Source organism: Lycium barbarum, chromosome 10 (assembly GCF_019175385.1).
Source record: "Lycium barbarum isolate Lr01 chromosome 10, ASM1917538v2, whole genome shotgun sequence".
In the NCBI taxonomy this organism is placed as follows: Eukaryota; Viridiplantae; Streptophyta; class Magnoliopsida; order Solanales; family Solanaceae; genus Lycium; species Lycium barbarum.
In genome coordinates, this window is record NC_083346.1 from 59,219,444 (window position 1) to 59,237,907 (window position 18,464).

Here is an 18,464-nt window from a genome sequence, read left to right on the forward strand (position 1 = left end):
TATTTTGAGATATAAGTGTTTTCATTGTTGTTGTGGGTATTGTGGTCGATGTTGGATCGAATAGGAAGTCGAAGGGTTGTAAGCTGATAAGGAAATTATTGTCTACAATTCGTTAATGTCACGACCCAACCCCGTAGGCCGTGACTAGTACCCGATCTGGGCACCCAAACACATCTATCCAATGTTATCTCAAATGTTATCAAACGCATTCAAGTATAAAGCAGAAGCCGTCAAGGCTATATTCCAGAAAAAATTTTGGCAGAGTTTCCTTTGTTTTACAGACTATCCAAAATAACCCTGCGCACAGAAAATACCAACAAAGGCCACACCGGCCAACAAAACAACATATAAACATATACGGACCGGCCGCGGCGGCGAATGGGATCGCCCCAAACACAACATATACACACATCCGTACCGAAAGACCCTAACCCACAAACATGTCCACAGACCTCTAAACAAACATACAGAATCAGATGACGGGACAGGGCCCCGCCGTACCCAGAATTTCCATACATACAAAATATACGGAAAACAGAAGATATATACCAAAATTGTACGCTCTGGATCAAAGGAGCTCTTCAGAACAGCAGAATCAGAACCCTACGCTGGCGGTGTATCACCTGGTGCGTCTGTACCTGCGGGCATGTAGCGCAGCCCCCGAAGAACCGGGGGTCAGTACGAAAAATGTACCGAGTATGTAAAGCGGAAATATAACAAACACAATCATAGTCTGAATCAAAAGCACAGAAGTATAGCAAACGAAATCGAAATCCAACGAACAAACAGGGATATACCGGACAGAGTCGTAGTTCAGACAGACAGACGGAAGGATATCGGATAGGATCATAGTCCGAACGAACAGACCGAATCATAATCCAATCAGACAGACAGAATCATAATAGGGCACAAGAACGTGGTTGCCACCCCTGCCTTTGGCGCCACAACATGTCATATTTCAGAAGAATCTTCAAACATCTCCGTCACATAACACATCATATCATAACCACGGTAATCCCGGGGACAGATCACACGCCGGGAAACCGGACACATCATACTTCGTAACATATACACGGTAACCGGGAACGACATGTACCACAGTACCCCGGAACCGAACGCATCATACTTCGGAATTCATACATGGGACCCGGCCCCCGACAAGGGACTCGGCGGCCCATCCGCACGATATAAACCGGCCCGGGATCCGGTGAAAGGAATCATAGCACATGCACGAACTGATTAATGAGAGACCACATATATACAGATCATTATACAGACCCAATCAAATTGAGGAAGGCCATATGGCGAGTCAAATCAGAGTTTTCGGATAGTGTTCATAATACGCGCCTCTATCCTACTTGGGAAGGCACGACAGATTATTATCAGGATCAGATTCTCAGATGTCCAGAAATCATTTTGTAAGATTTGCATAAAAATAGTCATTTCATAGTCACAATAATAGTCCAGATGCTTTCTGAGAAAATCGGACAGAACCAAAGTAATTAAGGTTATACAGAAGGCATCGGGCCTTGTGGGCCCGCCTCGGACAAACTCGAGGCGACATATGTAAATTACTGATAATAGACCTTATGAGGTCATCCATAATCATTTGGAAGTGTTCCGACTCCGTTTGGGAAAGTTTCGTGCAAAAGTTCACTTTGAAGGCATTTTATAAGAAAATGGTTTCAATTGTGCTGAAGGAATTGGAGCGGATTTCCATCTCGAATTCCGAGGAACGGAGTCGTACTTAAGGCTCGCGGCCGAGCCTATCACTTCTGGAACATGCCTAAGAATAAAGGGGAAGGCTTTACATACCTCGATAGCGCCTTACGCTCGCTTGGCGTCGACTCCAATTTCGTCCAAAATCTAGAAATGGTCAAGTTTACCATTTGTTAGTTTCAGACTCTTCAATAGTCCAACTTAACACATACTTGCCTACCGAAATTTCGGCAGCATTTCCTCTGTATATAAGACATCCCCGAGACTTAGCTCGGCTCGATTCATTAACACAACAACCCAGAAACAACATCAAAACAACAACAGACATTAAAACACACACTATGGCGTCACTAGCCATCGTTTCGGCATAGCGAAACATCTTTCGTTTCAATCTTACGTTTCCAACCCAAACTTGTTATTTTGATATTCATCACCCATCAAAGTCGTTACAACATACGTCGGAGGCATATCATACCATTTTCACAAGATATATATAAGATATGCAAAACATACAAACTTTCCATCAAAGCCACTACTTATCCAATTCTCTTAACCTTCAACATACAAGTTCATTACACATTTCCATCTTCCAAATTCATCAACATTAATCATAATTTGCCTCTTGATACTTTCATTTCCATTTTTACACAAACCATAACAAAGTTGCATATTTTCCTACAACAACTTAATAACCACTTTTCCATGACAATAAAGATTGTTATCTTTCCATTCACTTCACCATAACACGCTTAACACACTAACAAGAGTAAATTCATATTCCACCACCAATACAATACCACACGGCCACATACAATATTTTCCAACTTCCATTAATTCATTCCACTTTCATTTCTAATACAATTTCCACCATACTACAACTAAATTACAACCTGAATTCAAATAATCAAAGACATGTAATATAAGCATACTCACGGCCCAAACACAAGCACTTCCAACACACAAAATTTTCATACTTTTCATTCATTTCCACACACCACAACATATATACATATATTTCATGGCATGAAAATGGTAAAATCCTTACCTTTTCTTCAAGTTGTCCACTTGCTACAAAGTTGTCCTCTTGCCAAACTAATTGTACCAAGTTGTAGAGGACTTTGCACTTAGTAATATTCCCACAAGAATTTGATTTTTAAACCAAGGATTAGGCTCCAAAAATTTTCTTTCTTTTCTTTCTTTTCTCCTCTCTTACCCGAACTCCCCTCTTTCTTTTTCTTTGTTCTTGCTTTGTGTTTTTCTTGAAAGTTCTTTGGATATGGATCATTATATAATATTACTTAATTAACTTATGGACTTGGGCCATTTTTCATGACATGGCCGGTTGGGCTCCCTTATTGGGCCTCATTTTATCATCATTTTTTTTAGTCCAAATTGATGGCTTAATCTTGTAATTCATGAAGCAAGTTTCTAAAATTCCAATTTTGCCCTTGGCCTCCTTTCGTAATTTCACACCAATGCATTCCTAGCTGACACATCCATACCAAGCAAGGTCCAATTATAGCCTTATTCATTACAAATCAAGTTATCTCAAATTTTTCGAATAGGCAAAAATGCCGGATGTAACAGTTAAGCTCTATATGTATCTAAAGATGGTTAGTAAGCGAGGTAAATAGTCTAATTAAGGCCTATGTTATCTTAATTGTAGACTTACAAGATCGAGAGGTAGAAGGTGGACGATTGGATATACTTTAAGGTATGTTGAAGCTATTCCTTCTTTCTTTTGGCATGACCTTATGATATGAACCAAATGAGCAAGCGAGCTTCCATATTAATCTATTCTTAGAAGCATTAGGAGTACTTCAGTCTTTGATGTTCATGTACCCCGTTTACGATTGTTCCTTCGGTTCATGGGTCCAGTTTATGTATCCAGTTTACCCACGCATTACATTCATTCATATATGCATATTGAACTGTGACCAGAAGGCGTTATATACGCAAGTATTATATGTATATGGGGTACGGGTAAATGAACAGGTGTTATAGACGCATTACCACCTGATCAGTTAGTCCACCATGATAATGATATAAGGATCGGGTTGCACGTACCGCAGAAATTTATATGATAATGGCCTCAGAGAGGCCGATATGAGATTATGGGATGACATAAAGGTTTAACAGGGGTTATATACGCATATACATATGTATGACCTACATTGATAGGCATGGGCATGCAGATTATGCGCCCACAGAGGCATTGTCAGTTATACAGATTTATAAAGATACTAGTTCATACAAGTACATGCAGATAGTCATTTCAGCTTATGAGTTCAGATCTTATTCATGATTCATATATATATACATGTTTTTCTTATGCCTTTCATGCTCAGTACCTTATCGGTACTGACTCCCCGTTGCTCGGGGGCTGCATTTATGCCTGCAGGTTCAGGTAGACCGACAGGTGGTCCAGCTTAGTAGGAGTTCTATCCTTCAGTGGTCAGTGTGCTCCATTGATCCGGAGTTGCAGTCTATTTTGGTATGCTAGCCTTTTGAGACGTACATGCATATGGGTATGACGGGGCCCTGTCCCATCCTTTCTATAGCTTTCATTCTAGTAGAGGTCTGTAGACAGTTGTATGTATTAGTCAGATGATGTAGCCTTATCGGCTTCTATTCTTTTGAGTACAGTATATGTAGCAGCCTAGCTGGCTTGCACTGTTCTTTCAGCATGTTTATGTGTATATAGGTTGTATAGAGTTCATGATGTTACCTATTTATGAGATCCGTTTAAGCTACTTGTGGGCCTTGGACTTTCAGTAAGGTTCAGATATGAGTATAGGGGTGTTTGGTCGCTAAAGGTCAGACACTCGTCATGACTCATCAGTTGGGTCGTGACATTTGGCAAGAAGGGTAAGCTTAGTCCTCGGTATATTGCAACTTACAGGATTGTACATAGAGTGGGCCAGGTGGCCTATGAGTTAGATTTACCGCCAGATTTGGAATCAGTCCATCCAGTTTTCCATGTATCAATGCTTCATAAGTGCATTAGAGATCCTTCTAGAGTCGTACCCGTAGATGATGTTCAGGTTACCGAGCAACTATCATACAAAGAGATTCCTATTGCCATTCTAGACAGACAAGTTCAAAGATTGACAAATAAAGATGTTGCATCAGTTAAGGTCCTTTGGAGGAAAGGGAATGTTGAGGAAATGACTTGGGGGAAGCAGAAGAATATATGAGATCCAAGTATCCGCATTTGTTTCCACCCCCAGAGGAGGTTCAGGCAGAGACACCATTGTCTCTTTCTTTTGTGATTTCTGGTCGTGTGAGAACATTACTGATTGTTTGTTATGGCCCTGTAAGGCGTTGTATATTTTGGGTTGTTGTGACGGGATGGTAGTGGTATAGTTATAGGGAAGACTCTGCCGAAATTTCTGTAAAACCCCTAAGAGTCTAACATTCGAGGATGAATGTGTCTAAAGGGGGAAAAATGTTACACCTCTCATTTTCGTTACATTAAAATTCATGGTGTACTAGTCGCATTGATCTCTAGTACTAAGAGTTGTCTCTGAGCTTAAGATGATGTTGAGTAGCATATTTTATGTATACAAAGATTTAGCTCATGACTTATAAGTTACGAAAGGATTAGAGGTTAAACGAATCGAATCAAATCAAGTTTGCGAGTTGTACAACTCGACGGGTAGAAGGGCGGACCGTCGAGTCACCACGGCCTCTAAACCAAGTCTCCACAATGACGGTGAAACAGGACGAAACGTCGAGTGGAACGACGGTCCGTCGAGTTGACCATCGAAGTGCAAGGCAGTGGAAATTTTCTGTTTATTATAAATTAAAGGGGCCACGACCTTGGGTTATTATTCCACCCAAAAATCAGATTTTTCTAGACTCTTCAAGCTCTCTCTACTATCTCTACTCATTCATAAACCTCCGAAGCTAATTCAAGTGAAAATCAAGCTTTAAAACCCTAAGCTAGTTCATGGAAGATGATGGTTCTTTTGCTTTTGGTTAAAGTTGTGGTGGGTTTGGTTTAAAAACAAGATTGGGTGAGTTGAAGTTCTTCAAGAAAAAGGTATGCTCTTCCTTTTATTACTTATATTGAGTTGATTTGGAGGTTAATAAGTCACAAAGGTGAAGGAAATTATGGTAAGGAAAGTCATTAAGTATTGTGTTGTAGTTGTTAACTATGAATGGAATTTGAAAGGATTGATTTAAGTGCAAATTGTATAAAATCTGGCAACTATGAAATTGTTGACACTGTTATTGATATTGGGGTGTTGTTTGGAGGATTAGTGGAAGTAGAAGATATAAAAGAAATGTTGTCCGACTTTTGTTAGTTCAATTATTAGTTTGGTTGACCTTATAAGAGTTTCAATGGCTTGACCTTAGTATAAATCCTCTTGAATGTAGATTTGCGAACTCGAGAGGATAGGCGTTGAGTAGTAAGGAGACGACGAGGTATGTAAGGCTATTCATTTCTTTCTTTTGGCATGATCCTTTTGAACCAATTATACCTGTAACATTAATCCATAATTCTCTACTCTTAGAAATAGGGAGGACCCATTTGATCCATGCTCCAAATGGTTATCTTCAAAATATTTTACTTATATCTAGTTTGGTCTTTAGAGTCGCTTGTACTTCTATCATTTTTATGTATTGCATTGCATTTACATATGTATATATGCATTGTCGACACCTAATTTTCACCTCATAGAACGCGTAATCTAATTTTCAAATTTTCCGAATCCAAGACGCAGTAAGCATGCCCTTAAAAAATTTAAAAACCCCAAGAAATTTGCAAAAAATTGATGTTTAGCTATTATTCTGTAAAAACTGATAATTATATGAAATTACGAGTTATTTACTTTCATAAATATAATTCAAAAAAAAAAATACGCATCCCGCTCCGGCTAACTCGGGAAAATTGTTAATTAGGATGACGTATGAATTACGGCTCATTTTGACCGCATTTTTCACATTTTTAAATATTCTCCGGAACTATATAAATATTAAGCTCGTTTTGAAGCAAATTTTCTAAATTCACAAGTTTTAAATTTTAAATTAGCCTAAAATAACTATTTCATTTAGTTATACATTTTTTATACTATTTAGTTATTAGTTTATTTAAATTAAGAGGAGGGGGTTTTAAATTAACTTTTAAAAGCTTAAGGGGTGGATTTGTTTTTAAAAAAAAAAGGGGATGAAAGTTTGTAAAATACAAACTTTCACCCCCACTTTCATTTTTCACGAGCCCGACTTTACCTTTTCTTCTTCAAGCAATCTTAAGGGGACCTCTAGGGTTCAGCCTCCATGGCTGATTTCATGGCCATTCTAGCCGGATTTTTGAGGTGTTTTGACCTAAATCATGAGTACTCGTGATTTACAGGTTTATTTTTCTTCAAATTTTACTTTTATATACTCGATTGACTCTTTTTTCGTAGATGTTACCCGAGTTTAGCTATGATAGAGTTGCCATGGGCGGGACCTCGAGTCCTTTGCCATCTTGTGCACTCTATCACATGGAAGCAAACACCCATGGGGGAATTTCCCGATTTGAGTACGGTGTAAGGGTTTCTATCCTATCCTTGTGCGATTTTACTGTTAAAATTTGTTGATATTTGTTTTATTTGATAACTAGGCATACTATGCTGTTGATTCTGAGTTTTACGGGATTTTTACTTGAATTTTTGGTACAATAGGCTGCATTTTTGTTGTAGTGTATGATGTGTACCATTTTGAACCATTTATGATTGGTCAGGGTACTAATTGTGGTAATTTTGTTGAAAAATTCTTTTGTTCTTTGCTAAATTTCGAATTTGTTTGAATTTAAGGTTTAAGATTTTAGGGGGAATCTGTTGGACTGATTTTTTACCCCTTTTGCCCCTAAACCCTACTCTTAATACTATTTATAGAAAGTCTCATGACCAGAAGAGGGGTCTTTTTTTCTAAAAAAAAAAAACTAATGGCACAAAAGAAATCCTACTAAGTCTTTACCTTCCTACAAAAATACTGCATCATCTAAATACTACTATTACACTATATATATAACACCATTACACTATTATTACACTGTACTACAAAGGTTACACTACTCTAAAATACCTATATTACTAAATACTACAAGAAACTTGGCTATTTGGAGTGCTTTTGGTTGATTGGCTTGAGGTTTTGATCCAATCTCTACCCTTTGATCTTTAGGTTGCCCCAACAAAAGGTAACATTTCTGTTTTTACCTTATTCACTCTATTTTTTTTTAAGTTGCTTTTTTTATTTTAATGAAAGTTACTTATTGAATATTGAATGAACTCATATATATGGATGTTGCTGTATTGTTGTTGTTAGTTGATGATAAGATTTATTTTTAAGAAAAAATATCTAAAAAGAGAAGAAATGCAGTTACAATTGGTGTTTACTGTTCCATTGGTATTCTTAATTTTTTGGAACTTATTTGAAATTGGTTCTGTATTTGGAAGTGGTCATGGCCATGTTTAATACTGCTTTGATAATAAAAGGTTTTAAAATAAGGAAAATAAGTAGTATAGTTCAATGTTGTTGTGTTCAATATCTATAAGGTTGTTTTGGTGAATACATTAGTGTAGAAAAGGTTTAAAGATTCTTTGGAAGATTCATTATACGATAACAAAGCTAAAACAAGTAAATGGATCAAGTATTGAGTTTGTATCTTGCTTGCAATCTGCTATTTGGTCAAAAGATGAAGGTTGAAGTGACACTCCTCTATTTAGCTATTATTTGTTTGAAGAGTTGCTATTTCTGAGTACTTTTAGTCCTGTCACATGTGATTAGCTTGCACTTGGTATATTGGATGGTTCTTGGTGAAATTCAGCCTACTTGTTTCCCTCTTTGGGTTTGTTTGCTATTGTCTGCTACATATGTAATCTTCCCAGGGCAAGTATGTGTCCATATGTTTACTGTAGATAGTTGAAAACTTGGCACGATGGGATTCTGTGTTAACCTGAAGATTTTTGCTACTATTTTGAGTACTCCATCACCATTCTGTGAACTATGTGCTTTCTAATCTTTATGGTGATTTGCCTGGGCTTATTCCAAGTGGTTAATCCTAAATACGTTAAGTCTAGTTTGATTGAGGTTTGTAAAATAGTTAAGTTTCTTCATATAACAAAGGGATAGTATGAAAAATGAAGTTGAACTTGTCTTTTCTCTATAAACAACCTGATGGTGTATCTCACTGAGGTTTGTTGAGGTTTGCTTTTGTGTATTGGTCCTATATGGCTGTTGAGGTTTGGTTAAGTCTGGAAAATGGTTTTAAGAACATAAGATGTGTTGGACACCTCTGCACTTTCTAGAGCCTTGAATTTAGGGTGTTCTGGGACTTTGACTCCCAGTTTTGAGTTGTTTGAACTTTTGTTCATCCTTTAGGCTAGTTTTCCTTTATTCCCTCTTATTTACACTAAGTTTAATAAATGATATGGTAAGGAAATGCCTTTGGTGTGCCTTTATGACTATCTAGTCTCATTTGAATATTTCTCTGAGTCCCGTTAAAGTATTTAAAAAAGAATAAATGGAACAGCTTGACCTGCTTGTGAAATTTAAACTATCAAACATACTTGGAAATTCTCTAAAAGCATGGAAATTTGCTAAGGGAAACTTGGCTGACCTTATAACTTGGTTGTTTTACTTGTTTTAAGATGACCTGCATTCCTATCTTGTTTTTGTACCTGAAACTTGACTGTATTCATTCTTATTGCTCCTATCCTACTGGACAAAATGTTTGATCCATGTTTGTTTCATTTTCAGTTTGACAAAACCTTTGTTTGTGTTTTGTATGCCATCATCTTGGCTCTTGTCCATTATGTTTATCATCTATATTGAAGATCATTCCATTCTAAGCTTAATCAAAGACTAAAACTTATCATTTCTCACTATGATTGCATCAAAACTCACTTATTTGGGTAGTATGAAGTTCAATCTTTTTCTTTTATTCGATTTGAACTCTTCTTGTCTGTGCCAATGCTTGTCACAACTAATCACCTAAACAAAGATACATTACCCTTTTGAGTAATTAATTCAACTTGTAAATCTGGTTCCTTGCACGCTGTTTGCCCACATTGCTCATGAATCTATCATTAGGTGACCTAGGAGAGGTAACATGAATCTTTCCTGATCATTTTTGTGGATACTGAGTCATCCCTTCTTTGTGCATTTGTCTCTAGTTGAACGATTGACATGAACAGCCATGTGTTCATAACTTGCATTGTTAGACCACACTAATTTTTTTAGAACAGTTTGTAACCAGGTTATCCTTTGAGGTTCTAGTTTAAACTTACAGGACTGGTAGCACCTAATATAAAGCTAAAACTGAGCATCATGCTTAGGTGGTCCTGTTCATACCTAAATTGCTTGTAATCTTACCACCTAACCTTATTGGTTTGTTTGAAATTAGGTCTTGTCTAGTGAATTATCCTCTGCACCTAGGACAGTGCCATTAACCTTTTTTTCTTTGTGTCTCAATCCTTGGAATTCTTTAAAATCTGCCATTCCCACCCCCACCCCCCACCCTCACTTGAAGTTCTTTTCTACTTCTGATTTGCTTATAACTTACAGACTGCTTGTCTTGTCTCATATTGGTCATTTGTTTATTCATGTTGTTTTGCTGCTAGTGACTGGCATCTTTACATTTGGAGCTGCTCAAAGACTAGTTGGTCCTCCCTACTCAATATGATCATATAAATAAACTAGGCGTGGGAATTCTAAATCAAGACTGAAGTTATTGCTTGCTTCTTTTGAGACTCGCCTCTTTTGTCATTTGCTTCTGAAATCTAAGATTGCTTATCATATGTGCACCCACTCTCCTCTTCCTTTTAAATTACTAATAACACATTGATCTTTGTGACTTCTAAGTGAATATACTTGCAAACTTGGGTGTAACTTGAGTGTATCTTTTTCGTTTTGTAATCTTAAGTTTTAACTAATGACAGATTCATCTGCATGAAACTTAGTTCAAAACTGCCATCTTTAAACCCTATAGAGATTGTTGTTAAAGACTGCTTATATTGATTGGTTCTGCTGATCACCTTGACTCATTATTGAACTTAAATTTGATATCTTAAAATTTGGAAGATCATTAGTAGGCCTGGAGCTTTGAATATGTTGGGTCTTAGGCTGTTTTGAGATTGAAGTTGGGAACAAAAATGGTTTTGTGGAATTTACACTTGTATTCTGTGCCATAACTTGCCATGCTTAATGTTTTGGACTTATTAAATGCTAATTTGTGACTAGATTTCTTGTCTGAAATTGCTCATGTCAAATCTGAACATAAAAATGAGCTTAGAATAGTGTCATTTATAACATAAAATACCCCTTTTAGTGTTTGCATCCATCTTGAGGTCTTCTCTGGTGAATCTTGAAGTTTTTTTTTTTTTTTGAGTATTTTCCCGTTGTCACTTGGTATGCGCTTAAGTGTTTCCTTATTTTGCTCATCATGTGTGTCATGAACACTTAGAACTTGCATTATAACCCTTCTACTGTATCGTGACGTTGCTATAACTTGCCCTCATATAGGCTAATTGACATGTATTATGCATTAGATCATTTATTTTACCCATTGTGTCCATTGAACTTTGGTCTTGCTGAGTATTTTCTCATTAATCTGATTCCAAGTTGTGCTTATTTGTCTATGTTTTATTAAGTTGGCGGGTACAAATCTGAGTATAAATGCATAATATAATGTGAATTTTAGGTGGATATAAGAGGGTATGCTCCTCTTGGTGGTTTTTCCCTCTATATCCAAGGTATAGGAGAGGTATATTAGGTATATTAAGTTACCTATTCTTAGTAAATTTCAGAGAAAAGCGTTGTATTTAAATGGTATATTGATGCATATCACAATCTCTATACTTAGAAATTTTGGGGGAAATAAGGGAGTATATCAGTGGTATGTCTCTGTATACTATGCTTCTACACTTAGAAAAAATAAAAAGCTGAAATTGCTATTGGGCCAATAAAGGGGCTTGGTCGTGTGAAACTATTTTCAGTTGATTTGTACTTACTTTTGGGCTACTAAATCGTTCAGATTTGGTCCTTTAGTTGTTGGGCTTAGCTCAAGAGTTGTAATTTATTTTTTCTCTTGTAATAATTGATTATAGTTTAAATTTTGTGCTTAGTTTAAATTATTGAATGCATACTAATGTACTTGTATACCCTTTTGAATTTCACACCAAAAACCGTCAGTGGGCTTCTACGAGGCCCACTACGTATCTAGATCGAGTCAACCCAACTTGGAGCAAAAAATGGAGCATACGTTTGGACCCGAAGATTTCCCCAAATGCATTGACATATTATTGTTGGGCTTGGTCGGCCCAATATCCCTATCTCTTTATTTATTTATGCATTTAAATTCTATATTTGTGTATTTATTTATAAATTGGAACCCTTAAGGTTACCCCATATTTAAAGTTGCCTAAACCCGATTTCTAAATCTATGTAAAAATCAATTTTGCAAACCTTAATAAGTCTTATGACTTCAAACGGATTGGCTTAATATGATTTGGACTAAAACGACTGATTTCATAAAATTATGGGACTGATTTGGACGTTCACAAAACATATGGACTTGAAGGTATGGACTGATTTGGACTAAACTTGTGGGACTAATTGTGACTGTTTAGACAAAAAATAAAAAAATAAATTTGACTAAAACTTGACCAAAACATAAGAATAAAAATGGACTGTAGAGTATACTATTAATATATGAATTATAATAGTATGCCTAAAATTTATTTTTGTTAAAAACTATTTTTGTACTAAAAATATATATATTCAAAACTATTTTAGGTGGACTTACGTAGGTTCCTACTTAAGCTAAGAGCCTTCGGGTATTAGCCTAAGTGTTCTAGTCTAACACCCCAAACGCCTAATTTGGGTAAAATTTTACCACTTTTGATTCTTGAAATGTGCTATTTTGGCATAAATGACTAATATTTATTTGCAAAAATATTAAACAAAAACTATTTTTTATCACAAACCAATTTATATCTATATAAACATATTATTAGAACCCGTAGGTAAACCACAATTGAGTGGATCCTTAATACCGGGGTGCCTAACACCTTCCCCGGGGGATCACCAAAACCCTTACCCATACTTTGGTTAGATTATGATTCTTTTAAAATTTAACTGCTTTGAATGAACCCTTTTCGAACTGATTTTCCTAATTTCCTAAAAATTAGGTGGCGACTCTAAAATAAGTCCATTTAGAGTACCATCCACGTAGAAGTATATTTTTTCCCTTTTCCCGGTACAATTGACAACCATACTTCCCTGGGACTCTTCTCTTTTTAAATGAGGCAAGTGCAAATGCGAATCGGAAAAATAAGAAACGCTACAGATGGCGATTCTGTTGGGGACTTCTTAGGTTCTAACCATAAGGGTTCCAATTATTTGTGTTTGTATGATATAAATTGTTTAAGTGATATAAATTGTTTATGTGTTTAAATTTTCGCAAAATATAATTATCATTCACGCATGCATACTCCGCCACTCCGGGCATTTATTTTGATTTTTTTAAAAGGATGACGACGCGAGATGAACTGCTATCATACCTTCACCAAAAAAACCCTTAATATATCCTTTGGAGGTCTCTAAGGTCGAGTGGGTATGCGGTCATCCCACAGCCTTAGAGAGCCCACCCCCAGCTTGTCCGCTTGGGTAACCTATGTCATTCGTTGGAAAACCACTCTAGAATAATTAGCGTAGAGCGAAGCCAAATCCTTACTGATATAGCGCATATTGACCATAGACCGGTTTGGGTATCTCAGACCTACCTGAATCGGGCAGGAAAGTACTAACAGATCCAAAAAGAAATTGGCCCAAAATATCCTTTTGCCTCACAAACCTACCCCAAAAGAAATCAAAGACATATTTGCTGTCAACAAAGCCGATTGGGCGCAGAGACCCACAATACCCTTTAGAGAGTTATATGGGAGGTATTCATCCAAACAGGGGTATGAGAACCACATCCTTGATCACTTGCCTATTGGCAACCATGGTATTTCCACAAAATGCCTCCCTAGCTATTGATACCCGAGTTATTTTTGTTGCCCATGCTGTTCTTAGGGAAGTCACAACAAACGGGCTCACCAAATATTTTGACATCATCCCCATTAAACTATCAGACATATACCGAGCTTTGGGTTCAGATTAGAAGAATGAAACCCAAGTCATGATGCTCAGAAAGATTGGAAAATGTGATAAGGGAAAATGAGTTAGATTAGGATCCAGACAACCCAAGTCATGATGAAAATTACTACGAGTGACTTAGAGCTGAGTTAGCTGATACTGCCACTCCAGGACCATATCTGTACAAATTTCCCAAGGATACCGAAGCCATGAATGCAATCCAAGTTAGAAGAATGAAACGGCGAATGGAAGGAAGAAAAATGGATCATCAAGCAAAGATAGAAGATGACCAAAAGATAATTGAGAGTTTGACAAACGAGGAAGATGCTTCACTGAAGAGTTTGGAATGGCTTGACACTTTGTCAAAGGAGCCATAGACATAGGGACATCATTGACTGACGATCAGAGAGGTCAATGGATCGGGACAGCATTGATACCAGCCCATGTAGCCATTCAGACTGCCCTTCGAAGGACCAAGAAGGCGCGAGATGATAGAGAGCAGATTTCTGTCCGTGGAGTGAATTTTTCTGATTATTGCATTTACTTTTAAAAGCCTTGTAATCCCACTTTGGAGAATATGATTAATGAAAAGCACTGGGATTTTATCTTTGGGAACAATACATTTGTCTCACATATGGCACAATTTTGCTTCGTACGTTAGTATCCTTGGAGCAATGAGGTGTAGGGAAGCGGATTATATATTGCCTAAAATGCTGACTTGATATAACTGCTTTGTGTGAAAATCATATGTTGTCGAAACTATTGATTGGTCCACATTCCGGTCACTACCCAAAAAGAAAAACCAAAGAAAATAACCATCAAAACCAATTTAGCTCCACTTTTTAAAGGTTCATTTGCTAATAGAAAATGGAGACTCTAGACAGCCTGAGTGCAACTTCACCTTACGTCAACCTAGTCAGTGATGACAAGAACATGGAAGCAACAAGTGAGAAAAATCGACAATGGGATGATAGAATGGCCCTAGCCACTGCTAGAATAAAAGAGGTTGTACAAACCACTAAGGCGGCCAATGAGAAAATGAAAGAAGCAGAAACTCTCCTAACTTATGTCGAGGAACTGACGAAGCAAGACCCTGCCAATCGGGTAAAAAGGGGAAAGGCACCGGAAGCTCCCCTAGGGAGTTATGTCCCGCTCAGTCAACAAGAAGGGTTTGACCCCATACCATATGGAAATGACGAACTACGTAACCCCAATATGAAAGCCTGTGAAGACCCGCACGAATCTCAGTTCGAGGAACCTCCAGTTTCATGCACAATTGTTCTTAAGGGCATAAGATCACACAATTGGAGTACACCAGTAGAGCTATCAAAACAAGATCTCTTGGAGACTTTGGGAAGCATTGGAGTGTATGCACAAATCCCAAATTTGTTGCCACTATGCGTTCTTTTTTTTTTATTTACAAAAAATGCCTCTACCAACGAAGTCAGTCAGGACATACCGTCAATGAGTGTGGAGAATTGGAAAGAAAGCTTATCCAATGGATTGACCAAGGGAGAATTAGCCAGCTGTGGGGACCCCACTCTCTCCTGACTCATGAGCAAGGAAGAAATCACCCAGAAAAGATACCAAAGGTTAGGTTCTAGAGAAACGAATTTTCCAAATTTAAGGATTCATATGCCAGGATTCACTCCCTACTATGTAGCATGAAGAAGATAAGGGCAGTTCCCCAATCCTACCAAGGTCACCCAGGGTCCCCAAAAGAAAGGGTTTGTGTGTATCACCATGGCCGCCCCAGCCATGACATTAAAGAATGTGTGAATTTCAACCTTGAGCTGGAACGCCTTGTGAATGAAGGGCATGTTTGGATTTTCACAGGAGGACGAAGATAGAAGATGAAGATAAAGAAGACAATGAAGATCGGCTTAGTATGGTTGGGTAGAAAATATAAGTATCCCTTTACTGCTTTCAATAAGATAGAATACCCCTTTCCCTTTTTTTATGTAAATGGAACCATGCCGACCTGATGTCCCGTTGAGGATACGTGGGAAGCCTGTTTAAGGCCTGGTCAGGGTAAAAAAATTAAGTTTCAGGTAGCATAGGAGAGACCTTTTCTGTGTATGCTTGAACTACGGATGGACCTGATTTCCCTTTGGTGGGATACGTAGGCAGTCTATTTAAGACTCGGTCCTTTTATAATAAAAACCTAATCCCCTTTAGTATAGGATGAGTAGAAGAAAATCAACCATGCAAACTATTTACCGCAAATCAGTATTCCCAAAAGATACAAAAAGACCAAAGAATACCCTCGGAATGTGAATCGATCAAGAAGTTAAAACAAAATATATGATTCTACGTGCTATAAACTGCAAACAACGTGATATTTTGTCTTTCATGCCAAAACCTAATGCTAACTTGGGAGCTTTTGAGTTGTTTTCTCTTATAGACAGGGGTCGATTCGCTGACACCAGTTACTCGATCTAAAGCTGCCGAAGTGTCCTTAAACCCTCAAGAAGAAAACATGCTTGAGACTCTACCACCGAACATTAATGCTTTAGTAGAAGGTACCCCAACAGCGAGCATAGCCAGAATGCCTTTGGAAGAGGCTGCCGGTCTACTGATGAGACAATTGGTCGAAGCCAGAGAAGAAGCAGACCGCCTGAGGTCCGAGAAAGAGAATACTACTAATGTTGAGGCTAGGAGACCTCCACCCGCTTTCCCAAATTTGAATTTACAAATTCCTGACCATTTCCCTCAAACCCGGACTAAGGCTAGCTTGCAAACCCCACTGCGTCAAAATACCACCCATGTGGGGAGTTCCTCCAACCAAACCCCAGTTTTTCAAATACCACCTCACGCTACGAACACCCATGCTTATCAAGTCCCTCGGGCAACAAGAGTTCCTGTGACCCATCCCGTACTGCCAAATGTCACTTTTCAAAACCATGTCACCCATATTGACTCTTCGCCAGAATTGGAGAATATGGAAATGTTCTTTGAAGAAAGAATAGACAAAATAGAGATGGAGATGGGAAAGAAAATCGCTGAGCTGGAGCATGGCTCTAAGAAGAAAGAGGGGTTGAGATACTCTGACTTGTACATCCATCTAGACCTGGGTCTATTAGAAGGCTTCAAAATTCCCAAATTTGATTACTTCAATGGGTCGGGCAATCCCAGAGCCCACTTGAGGGCTTACTGCGACCAATTGGTGGGAAGTGGCGGAAATGAAGCCCTGCTCATGAGGTTGTTTAGTTGAAGCTTGTCAGGAATGGCTATGGAATTGGTCATCTCTCAAGATATTAGCCAGTGGAAAACATGGGAAGAAATGGCAAGCTCATTCATGGAAAGATTCTGCTTCAACGTGGAAAATGTGCCTGATCGCTTCTCATTGGAGAAAATTCATCAGAAATCGACTGAAACCTACCGAGAATATGCTATTCGCTGGACAGATGAAGCGGCACATGTACAACCTCCTATGACCGAAGCTGAGTTGGTAGCCACATTCATACGGTACCAAGAAACTGATTGCTTTGACAAAATAATAACCATGAAAGGGAGTTCCTTTGCGAATTTAGTCGCTATTGGGGAAGATATTGCAGATGGCCTCAAGACTGGCAAGATCGTCAGTGTACTAAATAGAGCTGGTGTGTCTAGCACCGCAGGTGGTAAAAATAAAAGGGAAGATGTAGCCTATGTTTCTAGAACTACTAGTTTGAAAAGCCGAGGAAAAGAGATGACCCAAAAAAACCTAGATAATTACCAATCACCTCCACCAGCCAGCTATATAACCACCTCACCCCAATATAGCCCAATGTCTGTGTGCTACGCATAACCCGGCTACCAAACTCCATAACCAAACTATCAAATATCAGCACCAAGCAACCGAACCCCACGACCAAATTACCGAATGCCAGCACCTAATAACCAAGCTCTACAAAACCAAACTTTCCAGAACCAGCCTCTACCAGCAAACTATGAGGCACCCCAAAGGAAACCTATGAGAGCATTCACTCCTTTGCCAGAACCAAGGATGGGTTTATTTGCCAAGTTAAGGGATGCCGGGCGAATAAGCACTGTTCCCCCAAAACCAGCTAATCCCACGGATCGATGGTACAGGCCAGATCTCACTTGCGCCTATCATTCTAACCAAGTTGTCCATGCCACCGAATATTGCATAAACCTAAGGCACAAATTGCAGGATATGATTGATAATCGTGAGCTCATTTTAGAGCCAACACCTCCAAATGTGGACACAAATCCGCTCCCAAAGCATAGAGAAAACCAAATTCACATGATAGAAAGAGGTGATTAATGGGAAGAGAGCCCGGCGATAATTCATCCAGATATTGAAGGGTTAGAGAGCACCATCACCTCATTGTCTTTACAAAAGCGAGAAGAAATATTGAGCCCTTTGACAAAAGAGTCTGACATATCAGCCATAGCCAAAAGAGAGCCTTTCGTGCTCAAATACCCCTCAACAGTCGCTCGAATTCATAATGAGCCATTCATACTCAAAGTATCGGGATCAATTGAGAATGTACCCTTTGTGGTCAAACCACCGCACAAAATGATGATCAATAAAGAAAAGGAAATAGCTATTGTGGTTCAAGGTATGACTAGGTTAGGAAGGTGTTATGCACCAGAAGAACCTGTGCCCG